Source organism: Anser brachyrhynchus (assembly GCF_964034855.1).
Source record: "Anser brachyrhynchus genome assembly, chromosome: 2".
NCBI classification, from domain to species: domain Eukaryota; kingdom Metazoa; phylum Chordata; class Aves; order Anseriformes; family Anatidae; genus Anser; species Anser brachyrhynchus.
The window spans coordinates 139,423,173-139,447,007 of NC_137695.1; the positions used below are offsets into that span (position 1 = coordinate 139,423,173).

The 23,835-nt window shown below is 41.3% G+C and overlaps 1 protein-coding gene and 1 long non-coding RNA gene across 8 annotated transcripts in view; one reads left to right on the forward strand and one right to left on the reverse strand.

Moving 5' to 3' along the window:
* The window catches only part of RNF19A (ring finger protein 19A, RBR E3 ubiquitin protein ligase), a 58,666-nt gene extending 39,823 nt beyond the window's left edge, over window positions 1-18,843 (reverse strand). The window contains exons 1-2 of one of the 7 annotated variants that reach the window (XM_080583183.1): window positions 18,660-18,843; window positions 15,918-16,005 (exon numbers count right to left, since the gene is read on the reverse strand). The gene's annotated coding sequence lies outside the window, so the exon portion shown is untranslated. Of the gene's footprint in view, window positions 1-15,844; window positions 16,006-18,145; window positions 18,291-18,319; window positions 18,463-18,659 lie in introns of those variants that run through there. The other 6 variants (XM_080583182.1, XM_080583180.1, XM_080583178.1 and 3 more) reach the window with 6 other exon arrangements.
* A 597-nt stretch (window positions 18,844-19,440) lies between these two features.
* Window positions 19,441-23,835, forward strand: part of LOC308191127 — a 48,249-nt gene continuing 43,854 nt past the window's right edge. Inside the window, exon 1 of the long non-coding RNA XR_013947727.1 lies at window positions 19,441-22,367. This is a non-coding gene — a long non-coding RNA (uncharacterized lncRNA). The remainder of the gene's footprint in view (window positions 22,368-23,835) is intronic.

Sequence of the window (23,835 nt, forward strand, 5' to 3'; positions counted from 1 at the left end):
CTGAGCATTAAGCCACAATAACTTCACAACGTGCACTCGACTGCCCGTACTCTGGATATGTAGCACAGCAGTCTGGTCTCTCATCACCATGGCTATCTTCAACAACATTTATAAATCCCACTGCCGTCTGGAGCACAAATAAGGCATGTTTTTTCCTTCCTCATACTTAGCCACATCGTCTCTCTCAACTATCCGCAGTAGAAAAAGATTGTTTCTCCATTTTAATCAACTGCTAATTTTACAGTATAACCTCTTCCATATGACTGACATCACTGAAGAAAAAGCCCTGAAGTTTTTCTCTGCCCAGCAGAAGATGTGGTCCATACTGGTGGCCTGGAGGCATTTTGTGCCATTCAGGAGCATGCCTTCCTCATCCTTCAAGGAGCCACACATCTAGAAAGGCAAATACTCGATGAAAAAGGGCAAAGCACTTAACAAAATTTCCAGTACTAACATCATACACCGTACCAGAAAAAGGTGGATACTTTTAGATGAAATTACCTATAGTTAAGAGCCTAATAAAACGTTACCAACACAGAAATGCTCAACTGGAAAAAGAATTTACAAGATTGAAGGCCTTGATTTTGCTTCGCCAAAGAGAAGCATTCTTCAACCGAGAAATAAGAACATGTACAAGACCACCATGCCTGCTATGCTATCAAACTAATTCTGAAATACAGGTTTGAAAAGGATTTAAATACTAGACTACTGTAATCCCAAATTTAATTTAAAAGGCCATTTAAACAATTACTTTATTTGATTACGTTTTCTAAAAGAAGCCGCAAACTTCCATCTGCCTCCTAATTCATAAATTTGTGAATTACAGTATGAGCTCCAACATCATGAGAAATACCCTGCTGGAAGTGTTTATCTTTTCCAGGCATTTACTTGAGAGAAATGGGATTTAGCTTTTATGCCAGACATACTCTTTTGCTACACCTTTAACATAAAAATTGCATTTAAAAGAATCCATCTTTTATTCAAGCATTATAGACCTTATGAAAATGTGCTAACGTGTTACAATTTTAATACATTTCAGGGTATCAGTAACCATGAAAAAAAGCACAGTCATTTGAACATCCACCTGCATTCCTGCCTGCCTTCAAACTTCCCAGGAACATAAGCAGTTACACTGAGTTCATGCGGACAGGATCCTGCATCCACAGCATACAGGACGGGCTCCATGGTGGAGATGAGAGTTTGTGTTTAGGGCATGGGCCCAGTGGGAGATTTCTTGCACCTTTCATCAGACTACTTTCAAATCCAAAAATCACGCTTATCTCCCTGCCAGTATGTTCGAGCATTTTCTATCGTTAGCTTTGTATATTGTTATCTGTTTAATATCAAAACTCTCTCATTGCAGTGAATCCTCAGCAAGTTCTATGGTAACGAGCTCAACAGTCTCGCGAAACCTGGCTTGCAAAGAGATTGCTCCCCCAAAATCAGGCCTTATTTTGCTTCTGATTTTACTGAGCATCTCCTTGCTCTCGTGTGAGAGAAGAGGAGGAGCTCTACCCTACCTTCATCTTTCCCCTACCTGAGGGGAATCACCACCTCCATCACATCCGGATCCTTGCAGCAGCCGGGGAAGGAAACACATGACCAGGGTCTGAGGAAGAACTGCATCAACCTTTGCACCATTTACAGCTACACACAGCCACTTGTGATACAGTAAATTACATATTTTCTTGATTTACAAACAAACAGTTGAAGGATACTTGTTTCTGCTTTTGTCAGTACATTAGCAGAAAAACAGGAAATGAATCAGACTGAAATAATAAACCTTGAGAAGAAACACCATGAAATTTTTCGGTCTTGCATCTTTTTTTTCTTTTTAAAGCGACAGAAGCTTAGACATTGATCTGTATCACGTCACAATTTCAATAGCTAATACCATAGCTATACATTGTTCAGTAAAGGAAAATAAATTAGGGTCTTTCCCTTTACTATGGCACACGACAGGTATCTTCCACAGTTTCTGGTGCTTCACATTTTCAGGTGGATAGTGAATAAGTGGAATTCAAGTGATCCACATCGAAGAGCATGGACTGATAAAACATTAGCCAAGATATGAAAAAATGGTGTGTTGCCAAATAAACATCAGTGCCAAAGTACAGTGAACCCTCGTTTTCCTTCCAGCTTAGCCACACAGTAGGCTGATTTCTGGCTTCACTTGGAACAACTCTAGGCCTGTTTTATAGATATGCTGTTGATACTGCATTTACATTCCACTAAAACCTCCTCCATTTATTATATATGCAATCAGCTTTCCTTTGGTTAAAATCTCACCATTGCGTAACAGATTAAAACGTTAAAAACCAGCTACTTAGGGAGTTACTGCTCTTAAAGCCTTCATATTCTTTTAATGTATTTAAATGAATTATCGCAACGAAATATGTTCAAGGTGTTCCTCCCCGCATCACACGGAGACTAAACTTGATTAATCTGATGATACAGCAGTATCTAGAATCAAATCTAGTTATCAAGTTGTTTTATTTTAGTCAAAGAACATTTTACTTATTGCTACAAACGCTGTAAAGACAGCACCATCAAGGGATGCAAGTAGATTTTGATCCTCCCAAGGTAAGCTGTTCTATTTAAATTATAAAGCTGCATCCGTACAGTATAAAACAGAATTAAGACAACAAGTGTTGCAAAAGCAGAAAAAGTAGGAGATAATTTTGCCTGGATAACTTTTTATTACTGGCAATGCACCCGAAGGAAACCAACAGCTGAACTCTCAGACATCAGCTGCGTTCTCAGGAGCCTCAATTAAAAAGGGGGCAGACTGCGTAATTGACAAGATAAATATTACTCCTTCTGTAATTACAGAATTAATATTAGAATATTAATTCTAATATTACTGTCTTCTGTAATTAGTTCCATGGAAAACAAGGCGTTTTCACTTTTGCACAGGCAAAATGAGGAATTTTTACCCTTGCTCCTATCACGATTTCAATTTATGCAAGATTTCTTCTGGCAATTTTTTTTTTTCTCACCCCCCAAGCCTAAAAGGGGGTCGGCGTTTCCCAAGCATCTCCTGGGTGCTCTCTCTTACAAGTGCAAGCCTCATTCCTATGGTTGCTTTTCTTCCATGCTGTAATGACTGTCCCCAGTAACTTAATTTCACAATTTATTTTTCTTAGGTAACGCCTGTATCTAATCCAGCTATTCGTTTATGTTCCCAAACCACTAACCTGAATAGAGCAGTTCTGAAAACTATTAAACAGAATATTCAAGAATCAATGTAAGTTCCTTCGATGAACTTTAAGTGATAAGTTACAACGACAACAGCAATAAAAATTAACTTCAAGTTCTGAAATCGCTTTTCCGTGCAAGTGCAAAATGCTATCAGCCTTGAGGACCATTTCTTCCCATTTCCCCATCTCTTGAACAAGAGCAGCAAAAATCACGGAGATAAAAAACAGACGTTAAACATTTTCTTAAAATGCCCTTCCACAAATAAAAAAAAATAAAACAGTCAAAAGCTAGGGTATTTCAACTCAGGATGTCAGAGGACATTTTGACAGCTAACTGTATATACAGAGGAAGAACAGAGCCAGGCTAGAAGCCCAACTAGACACCAGAGCAATCACTTGAATTTCAACTTTGGACTAAAGTACTTTTCTCCCCCAATATTCATAACTAGTTGTCAAGGAAAAAATGAACGAAACTGTCCTGACCAGGTATGGCTTTTGTCTTATTTATAAGTTTTACAGCAATCTGACGTATTTTTTTCTTCTTTTGTGAAGCATTATTAAGCCTGTGGTAGTATCCCCTCAGAGCACACTGGATACGTTTCAGCTGAAATTAATACTTAGTTTAGCAATGCAATCTCAGGCTGCAAGGTCTCCGCTGGCCACGTGCAGGGGTCAAAGATGAACGTGTCTTCCAAGCCCAATGCAGAACTTCTCTCTGGGTGAGTGGATGGAGCGGATTCCTTTGGGTTTGTTTTAAAGGTGGAGGGGGAAATTGCCTTCTTGTCAAGCACCAGAGACTGGCTACACAAAGAAGCTGGGAATACAGCAGAAGTATCCTGGTACTCTCCATGTTATTAAGATTTACATGACCAACACGCATTGCCCAGGTAAGCACAGGCATACCAGCTGCCACACTTGGGCTCAGAGGTGAATTCCCTTTTTCTTCACACCACGGGGTGAAGCAACTCCATGCTATTTCCATATTCCCCTCTGATTACACATAACATCTAGAATAGCCCAAACTTTTTTTTTTAAATCAAAGTAATTGAATTAAAGAAAAATAACTAATATTGTAATAACAAACCAATTATTCAAAAGAATTGTTTTTAGCCTAAATCTTATATTTCGTCATTATTTTAAATGCCTCAGAAACATCTCAGTCAGCTATAAACTACAGTTTGATACCATAACTGGCAAGTAGTAAAGTTTTTAAACTGATGCTTTGGATGCCAGATGCTTCAACAATTTAAAGTCCAGGCCTTTTTTAAAGAGAAGTATTTGAACACACAAATGTTTCTGCGAGGAATGCAAGCTCACTCAAATCTAGCACAAGGTTGTTAACAAAGTTCAACCAAATATATAACCTTGCAGTTACAGCTTTATGCCATATAAAGACACATTATTTCAGTTTTCTAACTGAATTTTTTTCTTTAAAAAAATCCTGCCCCAAGTACCAAATTTATAACATAGGATGCAAAGCAATACTTTCCTACGATGCAAACACACTAACCTATTTGTAAACAAGCTCATGAAGAAAAGCTTCCTTCAGAAAAAGGAATTAAAGTGACTTTATTGAAGTTGTGCTGTGCCCTGATTAAAGCAAGAGGAAGCCAGATCATATACAGAGCTAGAGAGAGCATTTTGTACGTAAAACATAGTCCTTCTATTCATACGTAATTCATACCAGGTCTGGCTTGCCAAGAAGAATAAAATATGTTGCTAATCGTGAACTTGGAAAACGCTTCTCTGAAGCGTACAAAAAACTGCTGTGAAGCACCGCTGAGCTGGTAGAAATCTTAGAAATTGTGTTGTTTCCAGCAGATTGGTGTAAGCCTTATGCCGCATTAGAAGAGCACACTCTTATAAATCTGGTAACAGACCAAAGCAAAAAATAAATAAATAAAAATCAAGCTTTTAAAAATGTTAAACATACACTTACAAACACTGCAAAAGTATACATACTCCAGGTGAGAAGCAGTCCTTACAGGTCAGATTTGCTAAAGAAATGAACTAATGAAATCCTAAAACAGATTGAGGAGCACTGAGTATTTTAGCGATAAGAACAATGAAAATAAATGGGTATCCAATACTTAAACTTTTGATCTGTGTGTATACAGAAGCTTATTTGAAGATCTGCTATCTGCACACATCCTAATTAAGCAGCCTCCACCAGCAAGATCTATTATGTTTTAATTATATTCCTTAAGTAACATCCTGGTTAAGAACAGCATGAGAACAGACGCTATCTAGTCTATTTTTGGGATACTCCAGGTAAGCAGTCATTGAAGAAGAAAAGACACTGTCCTACAGCATTACTGCAGAAATACTTAGCTGTAGACTCTTCTCAGTAAGAGAGCCCATCTTCAAAGAGTGCTTATCTTTTTACATCACCCTAATAAAGATATGCAGCAGATGAGAACAAATCCAATAAATCTTTTCCAGCACTCATTTAGACATCCTACACTACTTCTTTTCCTATAAAAGACCCAAGATGAAAATCCCTGTAGACATGGGTAGAAAATACCACCAAGGTAAGGTATGTTTGTTTTTTATTCATTTGAGAAAGGAAAGTGAAGTTATTTCGCTTTTGAAGGAAGTTCTTTGAAGTCAGGAGCTTCACTGTTTATTTGAAACCATTTATTTCCTCCTGCAGTTCCAAAGAAAATAGTTACGCAAATACATTAGAGGAAGCAGGTGTATAATCTCATTTAAAAGCTATTTAAGTCTGTTACAAAGGAACCTTATTTCAGCACAGGCGATCTTTCAAACATTTCCTTAAGTTACTTACTAGGATGTATAACTGAATACTTGCCTTACTATTTTACAAAAGGAAAGTAGCCATAGAGTATTCCACAGAACCAGCAAGCGCTGCTCTGTGACCCAAAATGAAAACTAAAATGGCCACAGTGCCAGGAAAACACCAGCGTCACTTGAGGTTGCGGATGTAGGAAGACAATTCTGAATATCACAATTAAATGGTAAAATACCTAGAGACACGACAGTAAAAAAAAAAAAAAAAATCAAACTTTACACAAGGCTGCAGTAATTCAACAGAATTCTGTATGATATCACACCATTTGTTTTCATTGTTCCCTCAGTTTTGTTTCAGATTTACTTTTCTTGTCATTTACTTCAAGTTACAGTAATATCTGGAGTTATTTGAGACTAATTAAGCCATGTATAACTTTAAGAAAGGTTATTTCTGCAGCAGAAAAAAAATACTTGGACAAAACTCTACTAATGTGCAGAGTCAGGCAGCGTGCAGATTTTTTGATATTTTAATAGAATTTCCTCCAAAAATGCTCTAAGCTACTCAGTGTGTACAGACACAAGGCTGACAAGTGCTACAGGACTACAGATGGGAAGTTTGTTCCTTGCACTTTAAGATATTGTGTACTACAAGGCTACTACACCTCTTCCTAGGTCCCCAGCAAGAGGCTCTGGCACAGAGGGGCTGTGCCCTCAGAAAGCTTCACGATGTCATTTGTGACTCCTTCAGATAAAGATGAAGCCCCTACTGAAGTAGCTTAAAAACTGTGAATTAGCACAGGTAGTTGTCTGCTCTGTCTCTGCTGTGTGTTAACCCACCCCACAGCAGATACCCAGAACAGAGACACCTCACCCCCTCCAGAGCAAAGCTAGATGTTCTGTTTAAACTGCCTAAAAGGCAGCTTTAAACTAAATTCCCAGATCTCAGTTGAAGCAGGGGTATGCATTTCCTAATATTGATGGCCATAGGTTAGTAAATTCCAAGAGGAGGACAGCAATAAATAGGAGGTGGCAACAGGTTTAACATTTTAAAACACTGAGGCTATTTGCTAAATTAATAGTGTCCTTACGACAGCACTTAAGCTTCTACATTATCATGCTACTCTATTTTGTGGGACTAACTCTCCCAAATCAACAGTTTCTCAGACCTTACTCGGCAGGCCAGACGCGAGCAGCACAAAAAAAGAGTAGAGCAGTCCTACATACACGGCAGCAGGCTTAAAGCAAGGATGGATATAGCACCTCCTGGTTAAACAGCAGATGTTATGGGGGAGGAGAATGTAAGCAGACAGTCAGATTAAGTCAAAATGGAAAAATATAACTATGCTATTGAAAACAGAAAGCGAAGTAATAAGAAGTTAAACGCATTGTGCCTCACCTCGTTTTTACAGTTTAGTATGTCATTTATCTCAAAAAATGATGATTTCTTGTTAAAATAAAGGACAGTTAGTCTATTATTACAACTGCCTGACATTTCCCATTGTAAGATCACATTTCCAAATGTGCTTGGAGTCTTCTCAAGCAAAATGGACTGAAAAGTTATATACTAACGTCTTCAGTGCACTTACTTCAACCAAGCTGCTTATGCCAGCTCAAAAAATCCAACACTTTTAATGAAGAAAGTCATCCTAGGAAAGAAAATAAATCCAAAACTTGAAGTATTTCCTCCACAAAGGTTTAGCACCAGCATGCTTTGAGACTGGGATGTGAATTCTGACCTGTGTATGTAGGACGTACATTTTATCAGCCCTGTGGCAATGTCAATATTGTCATTCTTACAAGTTTTGGGGAATGAGAAAGGAATGCACAGTTTCCAACAAACAGCATGTGTTTTGGCTGCTAAAGATCTGTCCTGAACTTGATCCAGCCTGGAACTGGACAGGATCTTCCTTTCATTTCCAGGCACCCAATATGCTAAGCCAAAGTACCCCAAAAAAAAAGCTAAGAGGTTGCCTTACCCTTTCCAAGATCACACTACGAAGTAATGGCATTGCTGAAGACCCTCTAACCAAACGTGGGGGGGGGGGGGGGGACAGGATTAAATTTGTGGCGAAGGGAAGAAAAAGAGTAGATGAAAGCAAGAGTGGATATAGTCCAAGCTTGCCTCGTCGGTCCTGAGGACTGAGAACCTGACTTAAGATTAGCCCTACTTTGAGCAGGGGCTGGACTAGCTGTGCTCCAAAGCTCCCTTTCAACCCAAATCAAGCTTGGACTTGGACACAGGGCTTGGGTGACAGAATACAGATGTCATCAGAGCCTGCTGCAGAAAAATAAAAGAAAAATGGGAATCACAGAGTAAGGAGTTGTTCAGGGAAGTAATCTGGGAACTCGTAGCACAAGTAATTGAGACCATATATCTCCTGAAAAAAACAATGAGGCTGGGGAACTGACTGATCACAAACACTAGAGGAAAATGAGCTAACAAGGACGGGGCCCAGATAACACAGAGACCCTACAAAGAGCAGCAGAACTGGGAGAGCTGACAGAGGGAGCGCTGCCAAACGGCAGGAAAGAAAGACATCAAATTAGGTATTGAAAGGGTATGAATTTAAATTGGCTAAGAATCTTCTTAAGAAAGATCATAACTGACTAAGAAAGAATAGGATTTGGATAGAACACTTAAGCAGGCAGAAAGCAAAAGGTACATTACTGGTGACAAGAAAAAAAAATCATCAGCAGAAGAGGCTTGTGTTGTCAAAGCATGCCTTCCTCTACAGCTTGTCCTCCACAGTCTGAAGAGATCCATAAAACCCTCTGCATAAGCACATGGATCATACTGTCTGGGGCTGATCCCTATAAAGCATGACAGAGTATTATTAGATACCACAAGCTCAAATAGCAGAGGTCTGCCTAGCGAGTAGGTTCCAAACCTGCTGGTAGGATTGCAATTATTATTTTTAACAGCTAGGAAACAGCACACAAACTGCATTAGAAATTATTTCAGAGATTAAATCTGCTTGCTTGATGCAGTTTGGAAATGAATTATGAGGGCTTAAATGCATGGCTTTTACCTCTTTCGTCCCTGTAGAATCTTTGCCACATTCGTTATTACCAGGTTACTACTATTCAGTATTTTGTTTGTCCTTACTGATCATGTCTCTTATCTTAAAAAAGAGAAAAGAATACTGAGTATAATGCTACACTGCAAAAAGGAACTGATTTCCTGATAGGCCACTGCAGAGCACCAATATGTTAGATTAATATAGCTACAACAGTAAAATATCATATTCATCCCACTGAAGCAGCATGGTTATCCCTGTTAACAGATATGGTATTAAAGCAGATGATTAAGGATAGCCAACAGTTCCAACCTCAGGTGCCTGATCTGAGATACGTAATTTCTTTCAGACTGTTATACACCAAATTGTATGTCCAGAGATATCTGAAGTATCAAGGGGGTACACATGCAAAAAGAAAATCCACAAGAAATACCACTGAACGTCAACCTATGAGAAAACATATCATATCAACTGCAAAGTAGGAATAGGATGGGATATATATATATATATAGATATATCTATATCTATGCATAGCCATTATTCACATGCCTTCACCAGGGAAGAAGAAGAAAATAATTTCAGCCTTCTGGTTTATTTGCATTACATCTCCAAATTCACTCAAGGAAAACAACTGCCCTAGAGGCAAGGTTTACTGCTGCCCAACCTAGACAGACTATCCAGTAGACAGGGCAAAAAGTGTTCTGAGAAACACTTCTCTGGGGGAAGAAGAAACCAAAAAGCCACAGCATAACTGAGAACTACAATTTAATAAGGGTAGGCGCAAAAGCTGATCAAACTATGGTTGCTTCTTCAACCTTAGTTCTGGTATTTCTCAACTTTGGAGAATTTTACCTGAAACCTTAATATGACAAACTACATGCAATGGGAACAATCGATTCCACTTTGTTGACGTGTGCAATCCTTCACCATTACTAAAAGAGGGCAAAGAGAAGTAATCTAATCACTACAGAAACCATACCCACCTGTTTCTAATATTTCTAGTGCGCTCATAATCATGGTTTCTGAGCAATGAAGTTAAACCACCTCATCCTAGAGGCATTTTCTCTGTCTTCACCCATGAAATACTGAGTTTTTGCATACTACGCTATTACAAACTGAGCCATCCTGCACCCACAAAATACACTGTTTTGCAGAATGCCCATTAGGGGAGTTAAAGCTACACTAAGAATATACATTTAGACAATACTTAAGGTTTTACTTCATCACCAAATATTCCAAAACCACTCATTCTGGTTACTACCTTGTCTGCAATAATACTGTAGGACCAAGGCACACACTTCTGCGAGTTCAACTTTAAAGGTGCGTAGTTCTAACTTCTAAAGGACTATTTTTTACAGAGTGCTTGGAACATACATCACTTTAAAAAAAAAAAAAAAAAGAGAGAAATGAAGCATCAATATACTTTCCATAAACTGTTGCATTTTTGTTTGCTATATTTCCAACTGGAAGCTCCCCCCTTTTCAAGTTCTGATTTGTCTCTCTTGATTTTTAGCACAATAAAACCATTCATTCTCTGCCTGCTCTTACTGCAGTGCGTTTTCCTGGACTTCAGGAGAACACCAATCATATCAAAATACATGTTCTCTCTTATTTACTTTCAACCACCGGAGGTGAACAAAAGCACATTTACATTCGGTTAAAGAGGAGCTGCTCCACAAATGGAGCATATTGTGGCTTCACATTAATTGTGCACATATCATTTACCTTATTATGGCTTTGAAAAGCATACGGTACAAATATTCCCAGTTTGTGGGGGATAATTTCTAAGTCACAGTTTCAATCTAAATTATTTATTACCCTTAAAAAAGAAAAGTAATATTGAGATAACATTGAGATACCAAAAAGGATATGGATTAATTACACTGCCCTAAAAAAATAGATCACACCTTAGAAACAAAACAGAGGAAAAAGCTATAACGAAAAGAAAACCATGTCACTGCTCATACTTCACCCAAACAACACTTCTTAGTCTAGATCTAGCCACAAGATTATGTTGATTAGGGCAGAGTGTAGGAGGTGGGAAGAAACCGTTTTCACTGCTTACTCTGTTTTGGAGTTGCACTACTGCTGGGCAGGACTTAACAGGGTGCTTTTATTTCTTAAACCATGCCCCCAGTAAGTAACACCTCCTTGTGAAGCTTCAATTCAACAGCAAGAGATAAGGTATATGATGTGCCAGATAAACTTAGCTACTAACTACATTAACGCTGACAACAGGGGAGCTTGTTCTTCCTTTTCCAGACATGCAGGCAGCATGTAATCCCAATAATCTGAATTCTTGCAAGGCAGGATCCTTCTCTTTGTTTATCCTTGCTCTCTCTCTTTTTTTTTTTTTAGTTAATCCATTACCTAATTTATCGTGGAATCATCTTTAATTGTTAATAATGGAAAGACTTGGGACTCCTCTGCTGAGCTTACAAGGCTCTCTTCTATTCTTACCCTAGCTGAATTTCTGCCTGGTGTCAGGTCACAGAAGGCAAAGCCTATTTTTCTGCAACTACCCACCACAGACAAAGTCCAAACAAAAGTGTACTGCCACTTAAAGGGAAAAAAGAACACAGCAAACAGGAACAAGAATGGGAAGAATGAAAGGGGGAAAGTAATTATTCAGGTAGGAACTCAAGGAGGAAAATACTTCTGGTTACTGGACACAAAAACCCCTCAGTCCAAATGGAGGCAGTTTAAAACTACAGTGTTGTGAAATTTAGAGAATAGAGCAAACACAATAGCTTTGCAGATTTCTTCTCTGTGCTGTCCCACACAGACTGCAGAATCTTACATAGCAGGAAAGCAATAGTCTGGCTTCACGGGCTACAAGCACTGAAGATCCCTTTGCTTAAAAAGGACCTAGAAGTTTGATACCTCCATCTCTGACCCTGAGTAAAAGGGCTCCTGGTCTCCCAAGATGTATTTTTAGCAGCGTCATATAAAAGCAAAGCTTGACACCTTTCTTTGAAGGTACAGAATGAAACGAAACCAAAGTATTAGATACAGCTTTACAGGTAAAATAAAACTGAGAAGGAAACTGCTCTTCTTGTGAAACTGCAGCAAGGCCTTCAATTCAGCAAAAAGAGTAAGTTTAAAGACTTTATTCCGTTTATTTTTTGACGTAAAATAGAAGAATGTAAAGTAAGAACACCTTCATCAGGATGTACAACAGAAATCCTTGTGAGAAAAATTATTTTTCTAGTAACACAGTCTAAGAAGAAGCCTTTAACCTTGACTACGCTTCATTTGGAAGACATTTCTTTGCATTAATCACCTTATTAGATTGCCCACTATGGAAACATGAAAGGTAGGCCCAACTTAAGATATTCCCAACCGCTGACCAGATGGAAAAGTTTCTCAGCAGGCTTCACTCCAACTCCCTTACTAGTTGGGTGGTCTCACTACAGCCATTACTTATTCCCATCTGAATGTTCTTCCACTGTTCGATGTTTGAGGGACAGCTGGAAGCTCACAACATAAAGGATTTTGATATGAAGGGGGAAACACAGTAAGTATGTTGCATCAACCACCTTCTGTCAGCATCTTCACTTAATACACAACCCCCTTACAGATTTTCACTTAATACTTCAATAAAACATTTATTGTCAAGGTACAATTAAATCTCAAGATGAGAAAAAGCTGCAGCATGGAATCTGGACTGAGCATATGGCGCCAATTTCCAGGTCACGAGAAGCCCAAAGCAATGGCAGAAAAGCAGTCATTAACTATCTAATCTAGACAAGAATAGAAGTTTTTTACTTCATAAAAATAAAGGTATAAATATTACTTCATGAGACTGATCTCTGAACGATGATACTGCAGATCTGCCAGAATATCCCTCCCCTTGACCAGTTTCACTGAAATATACAGTAAGTTTTGCGCACCAAGTGCTTCCAGCAAAGGAAATGGTGATGATATGCCCAAATGTGTCATCTGTCCAAGTCTTGTCCTCTGGAACGCAGCCACTATGGTGCCAAGACTCCTACTTGCCTAAGAGCAGACAGCTAACAAAGTGAATTTATATAGATGAATACATTTATATATGCATATACATGCATGTATAAATACGTATAAAATAAAAATGAGGTGCAGCAGCACTAATGCTGTGATGCCATCATACCAAAAATGCTAGCCAGGTAGCACCTGAAAAACCCCACGGCTCAGGCAGGATCTTCAGTGTTACCCCAGCCTCCACCGTTCAGCAGATCGCCCTGAGGGGCAGGACTGCATCACGCTCCCTACAAATCCTTTCTTGAAAACATACGAGGTAAATCTGTCTCAGCAGAAGCATCTCTCTCAACAGTATAACTGGAACTCCTACAGATTAAGCATGTTCAGATAAAAATAGAACTTGATTAACTTGATGTGGCTTGCACAGTTTGATTTTCTGTGAAAAACCTGAACGTTAAGCGACAAACTTAAAATTGATATTTTTGTTTACTGAGAATATGCAGCATCGATGAATCTCAATGAGAACAAAGCAACGTAATTCGTATTGCAGACTGTGTGTCCAGAGCTATTCCTCTTGCTGAAGCAGCTCTTTATTCAATAAATGGAAAAACTGAAGGGGACAGCCAGGGGCTCCAATTTAGAATAAGAGCTCTAATCTGCCTTATGGGAGCAGCTAAAGGACCTATGGAAAAATGTTTGTTTAACAGTAATTTATCTCAACTATAAATGGAAACAGAACTGACATAGTTCCACAACGACAGTTTGTGCTGAACAATAACAGGATACTTGCATTAGCAGAGTGGTGCTTCACTTAGGAAGCAAAAACAAAAAAACACCACACCAAAAACAAGTGACTATACCAAATTAAATTAGTACAAACGTTTATTTCAGCAAGATACCTCCCAAATGTCTTCACAGAATCACAGAATGGTTTGGGTTGGAAGGGACCTTAAAGCCCACCCAGTTCCAGCCCCCTGCCATGGGCAGGGACACCTCCCACCAGCCCAGGTTGCCCAAAGCCCCATCCAGCCTGGCCTTGAGCACCTCCAGGGATGGGGCATCCACAGCTTCTCTGGGCAGCCTGTGCCAGGGCCTCACCGCCCTGAGTAAAGATTTTCTTCTGAACACGTAATTTAAATCTATCCTCTCTTAGTTTAAAGCCATCCCCCCCTGCCCTATCACTACACCCCCTGACAGAGTCCCTCCCCAGCTTTCCTGTAGCCCCCTTTAGGCACTGGAAGGCCGCTGTAAGGTCTGCCCGGGGCCTTCTCTTCTCCAGGCTGAACAATCCCAACTCTCTCAGCCTGTCTGCATAGGAGAAGGGCTCCAGTGGTGCTCCACCACCTTGCTGAAGACATCATTAGAGGATATGCTGACCTCTACAGAAAGGAAGTTTTAATGCCTGAGGAAACACCTGTGTATATATAACTTTTTTTTTTTTAAGCTCATTTCATTAGATCTCTTTGCTTGGTTGCTTTAGGTTAAAGCAACTCTTAGGTCAGCTTTCCAGTCTGGTATGATTTATCTAGAAATGCAGGAAACCTGCTAGAAACTCGTCTTTCGGAAAAAAAAAATCTTCTATAGCTATGCTCACCTTGTAAAAGGCAATTGCGGTTGCAGTGCTTAGACTACCCGTTCAGCGAGATGCTAAGAGTCATCCAGCAGATGGCTGACTTCAATCCACAGGTTAAGAGTGGAAAAGCCTACCGTAATTCTTCCACTGCAGAAGAGTAATGTAAACACGCCTACTTTTTTTTCATTCTGTGGATAAAGCTCAAGGTAGGGTTAAATCTTCTCATAGACCTTCCACAAAAGTCAAGCAGAACAGAGTCAACGCCTTCCTCGCCTGTCTTAATGAGGAAAGAGAGTGATACCACAAATGACATCTTACTGCTCAGCTGCGGGGCTTTTTTCTTCTCTCAACTCTGTCTTTCAAGAGCTCAAACTAGTATAAGTCATACATACAATAAAAAACTTGTCATTAAGGCCTGTAATATTCTAGTCCCACATAACATTTACAGTTCTTTTTGGATATCGTTGCCGTGTTCTGGACCCTTGAATCAGTACACTTGAGCCCACCGCACCAAGAGAAGTGAGCCACACATGTCAGGGAAGGATCAGCAATCAAAAACAAGGTGAAACACAGTTCTGCAGTGGTTGAAAACTGCCAGAAACACACGTGAAACAACCAGAGATCACTGAAGAAAGAAGACTAAGCCTTCTTACCACTCAGATGATGAAAGTCTCTTTCACTGATCTTATCAACTAAAGAAAATATCCTTACAAGGAAGCCTGGCCTAACAAGGTGAGCGTCAATTTTTCAGAAGTTTGGAATAAATCTGTCAATCGATAAATATCAGCAGTAGACTAGAGACCAAATAAGTTAGAAAACACTGAAAATAAATAAGAGTGACTGAAGGAATCTTCTGAAATAACCTTTTAATGAAAACTTAAGAGGAAAATACTGAAATTCTGCTCTGAACATAAAGAAAACACATGAAAGTCTGGTTGGGGCTGGATTCCTTAGTTCAAGCTAAAGTCATTTATTTGGAGTTTTCTTTCTTTTTGAGTTAAAGTAGAGCACAGAATATCTGAAATCTAACCTAAAAAAAGTTTCAGTTTTCCTTAAAGATTACTTCACCAAAGATTTGAAAGATAAGCTACTAGAAATTAACTGGCATTAGGTTAGATCATGGATAAAACTTCCACTTCAAAGAATCAAAAATAAAAGGAAGTCCCCTCTTTAGAAATCTCAGGAACATTTAAAAAAAAAAACAAAAAACAATTTCCTAGGAACTGACAGCCTCCTTCATATTCTTCATACGGGAAAAAGGAAAAAAAAAAGTACATTGCTAAAATCAAAGGCCAACACTGTTAAAAACAACCATTTCTCTAAGGCTCAATGTAACATTTTACCTTCTTGGTAGAAGTCTACCTCCAGGTGCAATTCAGATGCATCTAGCAACTTTAGATCCAACACCATTCTCACCGTATCTTGAAGCCGTGTTACGTGCACCAATTCATTCAGCTACACATCTTCCATCAGTTAATACAGAAGTGACAACGGAAACTTAGGTCTAAGACAAACGCAAAGAGAAAAGAAAAAGTGACATTAACTTCCTTGTGGATAAGCCAGTGTTAAAATGACTATTTTTATTAGTCCTTCATAGAGCATTTGCTGACCCTACGAATCCGACTGACTCACAACTCAGCTACATGCCAGAAATCACACTAAGAAATGGAAAACCTAAAACACGTATCCATCAATTTGTTCCAGTCAGGTATTAAAATTTCTCCTACTAAGCTGGTATGCAGCGTTTAGGTACAATTCAGAAAACAAATCACAAAGCTAATTACGGATGTCTGACCATGGGCCAGAGTAAACTGACCCCATAATAGAGACCACAAGCTTGGCTAAAAGCCATCAGACTGTGGCACAGAACAGCGTAGCTGCAGTTCAGAGTTCAAAGACCTTTCTTAGCACTTCTAAACCAGGATTCAGAAGTCCTTTGAAAAGATTCAGGCATCCTACCGGAAAGGAAGAAAAGCTATCCTTGTGAAGAACCTTTTTAATAAGACTACGTGAAGATCAAAAAAGCCCACGTAAACAGGGAAAAAATAAAAAAGGAAAGGTTAGGAAGAATTACCTACCACCTGACAAATTCAAAGTCTAAAGTTTTTGCCATGTTAAATAGTAAGACACTGTTAATGAATAATTTTAAAAAGTTTGCCCATTTTCCATCAGAAGGCTCTACCCAACCGACAAAAGAATTCAAGGACTTGTGCTCTTTCACAAGTTGAAAGTATTCACACCAAACGAGTTGTCCTAATGCATATCTTAACGCTAACTAGGAATCCCATGGCTAAGGGAGCTTTAATGATTCATTTACTAAGGCAGAGACAAGGATTTGTACACACACTATGAAGGTAAACAAATACATCTATCAAGTGCCTTCCTTCCTCCTGAGCCTCAATAAGCGTAATTAAATACAATCTGATGACTGCTCTATAAGAAAAGCATCGTTTGTCTGGTGGATTTAAGGGGAAGTGGATGGAAGAAAACCGCATATACGCATTTCAATTCCCCCTCGTAGAAATTATGATCTGATGTCCTCAAACTGAAAACTAGCTGACGAGGTAAAGACAAGAGTCAGAATTCAGCATTTTACAGATGCTGAATTTTATAAAGCACCGCTAGAACTCTGGCACGGTTCAAGAAACACGCATATAGAAGAGAGGTTTCCTGTAAACCTTTCAGTGAGCTGACTTGAAGAGCAGCATTATTGCCATTATGCAAAAAACTTTCATTTTCATTTTCTGGTCCAAATGTGTCTAGCTCACGTGCAATTAAAACAAAGCGGTTTCGCAGCTTTCTGAAAGTTTCAAGTGCAAGCATATAAATGTTTACAAGTGAAATAATGGTAAAACTTCAGAAAGCAGTAAGTGCTGTTACACAACCATCATTTCTACGTATGCAAGCGAGTTCCGTGAAGTGGGCAGCTCAGCATCTGTACCGCGGTGCGCTCTGAACGTTGAACCGAAAGCCTTCTTTTCCACTGTGCAACAACAACGCCACAGCATCTCATCAGATAGGGAAATACAGCCCTTTATCTGACAAAAAATGAAACTTTTTTTCTAAAAAAAATTGGAAGAAAAACAGCTTTGAAGTAAAAATTATGAAAGTATTTTTTTTAAAATGAGTTTATGAGGAGGCTCCTCTGCAGAAGTAAATCCTGCAAGCTCCATTTCCCAACCTGCCCTTTGCCTTTCAAAAAAAAAAAAAAATACTGCTGTCCTCGATGACAACCGAGATAAAGCCCTAATCGCTTCCAACGCCAGCTCCGGTATTTTACCAGAACCAGGATTTGCTGTGCTCCTCGCAGGGAAACCCAGGCACGTTTCCAGCCAGCGACCCCGGGGGCAGGGAGGCTCGGGCGGCCCATTCCGCTGCTCAGGGGCTGCCCTCTCCCCACTGCCCCTCGGCCTCCCCCCCCCGAGCTTTCCTGGTCACCAGGGGGCACCAGGAGCCCCCCCACACCCTCCTGCTGTCCTTCCCATGGGTCGTTCCCCGTTTTTCCCCATTTTTCCCCGTTTTTCCCCCATCCTCCCCCGGCGCGCCCGCAGCACGCCGTGCTGCCAGGTGCAACCCCCCCTTGCTGCAGGGGGACGGGGGCAAGGAAACCCGGCCCGGTGCCACCTCCTGTCCCCCCCCCGCACCTCCGAGGAGGGGAACCAGTGTCCCAACACCCCCGGGCACCGCCACCTCTCCTCGGCAGGGCCGCAGAAGCGCCGGGGAAGGGCCGGCTGGGCTTTGCCCTGCAAGTTCCAGCGCAGGAGTTCCCCGGGGGGGCTCCCCCCTTGCACCGCCACCACCCCCCAGGAGGAACCCACCCGGCGGCTCCCCTCGGGCTGGGGGGCGGCACGGGCCGGACCCCCCCCCATCTTCCTCCTCCTCCTCCTCGGGGCGGGACAGGCCCCTCGCCCCGCCCGGGGGGGAGACAATGGGCGCGATGACTTCACCCTCCAGCAATGCGAGGGGCAGCGGCCCCCCCTTCCATCCCTCCCCGGACCCCCCCCGGGCCCCTCACCCCCGCCCAGAGGCGGCTCCGCTCCACCTCCCCCCCCCCAACCCCTTCGCCCCCCTCCGCCACGCTCAGGGCGGCGGCTGCCAGCCCCCGGCGGGGGACCGGGGGCGGAGGGGGGGGGGGGGCGCCTCCCCGCCGCCGAGTACCTGCGGGGCGGCGGCAGAGGAAGCCGGCCCGGCGCAGGAAGCGTCTCCCCGTGTCCGTGTCTCTGTGTGTGAGGGAGAGAGAGGGAGAACGGGGCGGCGCTGCCGGGGCCGGCCCTGCCCGCCGAGGGGAGGCGGCGCCGGGGCCGTCGGTTTCCGCGACGCGCTGAGCTCACGCGTATGGCGGCGGCGGCGGCGCCGCCTCGGGGCGGGTCCCGGTCGCCACAGTCGCCGCCCGCCGCCCCCGGCTCGGTGGGGTGCGGGGGGTGCCCGCCCACCGGGCCTTCCCGCCGTCCTTTATTTAATAAATAATTATTTAACACTGTGTGGGCTTGGTACTCGGTAACGGGTAAAGGTGGCCGGGGGACAGCGAGCTGCTGAGGCGTTTCGGTGGGGTCGGGCGGCTGAGGGCTGATGCGGTTGTGGAAATGAGCAAGCAGAGCTTTCATGGCATGGTATGGCACTGAATCATGGAATCATTAGGATTGGAAAAGACCTTCAAGATCACCTGGTCCAACAACCATCATGCTACCACCAATGTCACCCACTAACCCATGTCCCTAAGCACCACGTCCAACCTTGAACACCCCCAGGGACAGAGACTTTACCACCACCCTGGGCAACCTGTCCCAGTGCCTGACTGCTCTTTCTGAGGAGAAATGTCTAATTTCCAACCTAAACCTTCCCTGGCGCAACTTGAGGCCATTCCCTCTAGTCCTATCACTAGTTACCTGCGAGAAGAGGCCGACCCCCAGCTCCCCACACCCTCCTTTCAGGTACCTGCAGAGAGCACTAAAGTCTCCCCTGAGCCTCCTCTTCCCCAGACTGCACAGCCCCAGCTCCCTCAGCCTCTCCTCACAGGACTTGTGTTCCAAGCCCTTCATCAGCTTTGTAGCCTTTCTCTGGACACGTTCCAGGGCCTCGATGTCCTTCTTGTAGTGAGGGCCCCCAAAGCTGAACACAGTACTCGAGGTGTGGCCTCACCAGAGCTGAGTACAGGTGGAGGATCACCTCCCTGGTCCTGCTGGCTACATTATTCCTGATACAAGCCAGGATGCCGTTGGCCTTCTTGGCCACCTGGGCACACTGCCAGTTCACATTCAGGCGACTGGAAAGATAACCCTCCCCAAAATTTTGTCCAGGAGCCCCCCAGCTTTGATTGCGCAGCCCTGTTCTCCCTTTGCATAACTGCAGTCAGCCTCTGGCTTCTGGGTGCCAGGGTGAGAATAATCATAGATTATTATTATAAGGATGCTTGCTGTGCTGGGCTGCCCCTCTCTTGGGTTCCTTTCTCCTTTTGCTGCTGACCTCCCCCAACTTTTCTCACAGGACTCCCTATCTGCAATAATACCGTAGCTGTCTTTTTTGTTGACCTCCGTTTTGTTGACCTCCACTTCAGGGCCAACTCCAAATCACTCTCCTCTGGCGTGCTGCAAGAATTATTTGCATACGTAGTTATTACATTGGTCTTAAATCTTGTGCCTTTTGTTTTCTCCAGTTAATCATTCATACTTTCTAGTGGCAACTCTGAATTCTCCAGAACCAGAGTTTATCCCCTGTTTATAGATGAACAGTGGTGCTTCCATTAAGCTGGTTTGAAACCTAAAAGCTTAACTCTGGAAATAGTTACCAATTATCCAACCTGCATTTAATGTGCAAATGTTGTAAAATGACTAAAATGTGCCATGCTTTTCCTATGGAATTTGCAATGTATGGTCTGCTAAAGGATTGTACATATACTTAGCTTCATTTATGTGCATAGATCTATTTAAGTCAGTAGGACAGCTTCCAGTGTGGATTAAAATTAAGGGTGGATCCAAGTCATTCCACGGTGAGATACTTAATCTGAAATAACAGAATAGGCACTTAAAACAAATGGGGAGGGCAAGTGGGAAATGAGGGTAACAACAATAAAACTATGCTGGAGTTTTGCTGTTATGTACAAAAAATGGCAGTTTCTTCTTTGCTTGTGAAAGCTAGTAGAAAGATGAGTTACTTGGGCTCTGCTATTGCAAACATGTACGTGTCTTTAAAGGCTTGTCAGTAGTGCCACTGTATCATCACGACAACATAAGCAGAAAAATGTTATATATAACTTTGCTGGGTAAAGTCTTGCACACTTTTTTTGTATTACATTTGGTACAGAGAAATGAAGTAGAGAAGTGACATCCATAAAATGAGGGGAAAAAAGGAAAGACAAGATGAATGAGGGGTAGAAAATGAGGGGAATAGACAGCATACAGAATAGTATGATAAGGCAAATTTTGACTGGGACAGGAACAGCAAACCATTTTACCAACTCAAATGTGCAATTGTCAATTGCACTAAAAGGAAAAACAGCAACGACAAAAGCAAAGTAATGCAGTAATGTCTTGGTTTCTAAATGTCCAGAGGGATTCAGCAATTCAGTAAAAATATTCTGAGGTCTCTTGGCTAATGCTGGAAAACAGGAGGGGAGCAGAGTCCAGGCGTTTTAAAATTCTGCACTGGGAGATAGAGTGGTCATTGTGGCGGTCAGATGGTTTCTCCTTGAAGCCGATGAGGGAAAAAACAGAAACCTCCAGCCAGCTGCCCTCCTGAGAGCGTTGCACCAGAGAGCCTGCAGCTAAGTAGGTGCTTTTTGACAGAAGCATTCAAAATAGTCAATTAGCAAAATACAGAAAGCACAGGGAGGAAAGAGAATCTTTTCTGCACAAGCAATACATCCAAAAGACAACAGAGGTTTGTTTTGATTTATAGGGAGGATATATTTATGTGTTTGCTTGCTTTCTTCTTCTTATTATAGAACAGGATGACAAAGAGGTACTAAGGAAAAGAAGGGGCTGCCCAGACCTTTTAACAAAGAGGAAATACCTCATGCACAGTGCATTTTTTGAAGTATACAAAATTTATGAAAACAAACAAGACTGTCTTTCCAAATCACTTTCTGGAGAACATCTAGGATTGAAACATTCTGTCTAGATAGCTGGGTATTTAATACAGCTGCTGGCAGAAAACTACAAAGTAGTATATCAGAATACAAAAATACTGCCCTCCAAACGAAGCAGCTGGTACGTCCTAAAAAGATATAAGCACACACAGCACACTGTCAAATGTGGAAGGGCAGAAATCATATCAGCATGCACAGAGGAGGTGAGTGGACAGAACTGAGAAAGAAAAGTGCTTTTTCCCTCGGTGGTAGGGAATGGAGAATGGGTGTGACATGGATAACCTGTTAATATAGTATATTCTCATAATCTATGCTAGTATGGACTGCTGGTCTCAGCATAGGTTCATATCTCATATGAAAGGGTACTGTATCCTGGGCCAGAACTTCAAGTGTTTATGTTCAGTTCTTTTAACTTATATTGGAAGAGTATCAAACATGATGGCTAAATGTTTCCATCCGTCTGATCCCACATCAGACTCTCTCCGAAATCTTTCAGTGAATATTCCAACATCTTAAACATAAAATCTCCAAAGCCAATATCTTTTTTTTCTTTTTTTTTTTTTTTTCATGTAGATCATTTTGTATTTCCTACAGCTCTGCCATCATCTGGTCTCCAGTTCATTGTTTTTAGGGAGAAAGAGACATCCTCAGCCTTTCCTCTTCTGACAAACACATTTGTGTCTCTGATCTTTCATCGTGTTCTGAAGAACCCCCCCTGTCTGAGGACCCACTACTTTCCTACATTTACCAGCTAATCTCTCTTGCCAAAAGTGTTCTTTCTGGTGAGTTTATTTTTAGCACCCCTCATTTTACCAATCTGTCTTGCAGTGTTACCCCACAAATGGCTGTATTTGCACAAAAAGCATGGCAGAAGATTGATGTGGCAGCAGCAGCAAGTGTCATGGGAAACACAGAGGATTTATATCAATTTTGCCATTGGAGAAAATTTAGTGTAGAAATGTATTCTGACTTGTACCTGAAGAAGAAAGGACAAAAGCCTTTGAAAAAGTAAAATATCTGCCAAATCCATTGATAGCAAAATATATCCTTAGACAAGGCATGAAAAAATATGCAATACTAATAAATGTCAATATATAACTGATAAATACATCATATATTATTATGGCCAAGATACAAAGTGCACAGGAACTGGAATAAGTGTTGAATTCTGTCAGTTTTCTGTTGACTCTGTGAAAAATCTTTTGCCACGTGCTGATTGTCATCAATTGTATTGAGTGGAGCAGATTAAAAAATATATACAACAGGAGAAATCCAAATTAGGATTTTCTCAAAAGGTACAATTAACCTGAAGATAAAATGAAAGGATATTTAAATACAGGAGTGCTATAATAAGAAGCACATTTAAAATGCCTAGGAGAATGGATTAGTATCAGATAGAGCAAGATGAGGTAGATGCTCTCACTGATCCAAGCTACAAAGTGGCAAGATACCAGTAAATAATGTGCAGGCAGAGAATTTCCAAATTCTCAGCATGTCATAAAACATTAAAGATGAAGGCTTCCATAGCCATTTCAAACACCTCATATATCGTGCAGTTACATCATCTGTTCGAATCAGTTACTGTAGTAGTCAATAAAGATAAAAAAAGGATAGAAAATTTAAGATACCTAGAACTACAGGTCCCAGAACGTGCCTTCCCCAAGAAAGAAAATCTCTTTAAAATAATTAAGTAAGTTAATTTCCAGCTCTTATGAAATTGAAAAAGAAGACTATATTTTCCCTGGGCTTGATACCACATTGTCTGCTATGGTTAGTTCTACTGACTTCAGCAAGCTCTGTCTGAGTAACGGGCACAAGCTGGAGCCTTGTAAATGGAGAACTCGACTGAAGGAGGGAGCCCTTGATTTTTAAAGTTTCCCATCAGTAAATCTGATTATTGTTACATTTTTGGGGCACTTTATGCTTATCTGATATAGTAACAGTGACAATTGGTCATACGAACATTTTTTTTCGTGGCACAATAGATTTGATTTAATCGACGCTGAAGAGACTAGACAACTAGTTAGCAAACAGATAACTGTGCTAGCCATGTGGCAACTGAATTTGGGTGACAGGTTGTGTTTTATGCCAATTTCTGGAAACTCTTAGTCTCACGGTGTATATGGGAAAAGAGTAGCAAGTCATCCAGTCCATCTCTCTGCACATACCAGATGTCTCTGCAAGGCACTTTCTGTGATATTTAGAGAAAGTTCCCATTAATTATTTCTTTTTTTTTTTTTTCCTTTCCAG